Consider the following 2,168-nt stretch of genomic DNA (forward strand, 5'->3'; position numbering starts at 1 on the left):
GCCCGTGTAAAGGGTCTAGTGTGGACATGGCAAGCTTGCACGCCATACCCAAAGGACCCCGCAAATCTGCTGGGGAGACCAACCGAGATCCTTTGGCTAAAAGTGTTCTTTAGCAGCCGGGCCGCTCTTCGTCTACTTGTGAACCGGTGTCAGGGGTACTGAACCAGTTCTCCTATTGCCAGCAAAGACTTGCCATTCTACGGGAAGAAAATTTGCGGGCTGGGCCTGGAAAGAACCAGCCAAGCAGGCAAAGCACCCCCATAGGTTACATACTCTTTGATTTTGGATATAGCCTTACCCTCTTGCCTACTAGCAACACGTTTTTTTCCCACTGTAAGTACCAACTAAAAACTTGTAGCATTAATAACAGTTATGACATCTAGAGGCATCCATGTTCATAAGTCTTTTACATCACTTTACTGATTTGTTTGGTCTGCTTGTTTTTCCACAGCGTTTCTACCCTGGCTGTTTTTAGAAGTGGAGTATCCTCGCTGTATTAAGTAGGAAAAAGGCATATGGTGCTGGTATACCATTGTACAGAATCACCACCAGGCATAGGGGTGCTTGGGGGTACCATTGTTCAATATTTAGTACAAAACAATAGGATAAGAGAATGTTAATTGTTTCTCTCTTACAGTTGTATCTGTGATGTTAGAACATCCCAATTATTTTGTTTTATCATTGGATTTGTTTCCTAATAAAATACTTTGAGATGAAGACTCATAGCATGATGAATTGTATGTCTGTTAGGGAGAAGGCCTTTCGTAGTTATTGGATGAGACAGAACTAATGTAAGATCACGGTTATGAAGGTTACTGTAGAGCTGCTGTTGTCATGGTTCACAGGTGCTGCAGATGCTGAACAAGAGAACTATAATTGCAAACTTTAACAGAAGTATTTGTGCCAAATGGTGTTTGAAATCTGCAGTGAGAGTGACGTGTACAGGTTAGGCTACAAAGTGATATTTACTTATCAGCTGCACAACACAAAACTGGAAAGGCCGTCTTTCCAGAAAGCAACAAAATTGTGATTTGATTTCCTTCTGCAGGATGGAAAGGGATGATATGAAATGTCAGAAACTTCTTCGAATGCTCTTAACTAGGGCTGGGTATCGGTACAGCGTACCGGTACAAAACCGGTTTTTCTTATTGGACCGGTCCAGAAAAACCGGACCTGAAAAAATTAGGTGGACCGGATGTTGGACCGATTAGAAAATTAACAGATTATTTCATCAGGCATTCACATGTTTTGGCGCTTGCAGGTGGAAGAAAATAACAAGAGTGAAGTAGAGTACAGTTTATAGTCATTTCTACCAAGTTTTACAGCCAATCGTACAGGTGCAGTTAGCGTTGAAGGATTTTAAAATGCCAGTGTAAGTCTAATACTCCACCAAACCGATCTCTTTGTAGTGAAATAGACCATTGGTATGAGTCATACTGCATCAGGTCCAGGTTCAGGTCCGGACCTGGACCTGATCCTTTGGACCTGAACCGGACCTGGACCTGAATTTTCTGTACCGGTACCCAGCCCTACTCTTAACCTGTTCAGGGGGTATCTTTCTGCGCCAACTTAATCAGCTTACCAAAATCAAAAAAGAAGGTACATGTATGAAAGAACAAACATTAATTGTTCCGTATGCCCTGTGTGTTTAGCCATCTGTTCAACCTTCATGGCTACTTAGATTTCATAACGATGGCAATTTTTGGCCAAGCCATTTTATTCGATCGATCGCATCAGGGTTGGGGTTCCCAGAGGCCGTCATCCATATATTCAAATCAACATGTCCACACAGTCCATTGAGGTATCCGCTTTATGCTCATTAAATATAGAAAATCAGCCCGGCCCCCCCTTCAACACACGGGTGAGTTGGTGCCGGTTCTGACCGCCCACATAGCTGGTTCATCGCCTTCCTCCAACCATCTCCTGGGTCAAGGACAACCGTTCTCACCCCAAAATCAGCCCCTTTGTGTGCCTACGACACCCTACCCTCCGGTCACCATGGTACCATACAAGGAGACTTGTTGGGTGCTTACTGTTGCAACTTACAGGGTCAAGAATTTAACCCCTGTGTGATTGGGTTTATTTTTCTGGTAGAAAGACAATGTTTTAAGGAGCAATGGCCTCCACAAAACAACATTCACATCCGATCTAGTCCGAGTAAGGAGATC

This window comes from Branchiostoma floridae, chromosome 2 (assembly GCF_000003815.2).
Source record: "Branchiostoma floridae strain S238N-H82 chromosome 2, Bfl_VNyyK, whole genome shotgun sequence".
NCBI lineage: Eukaryota > Metazoa > Chordata > Leptocardii > Amphioxiformes > Branchiostomatidae > Branchiostoma > Branchiostoma floridae.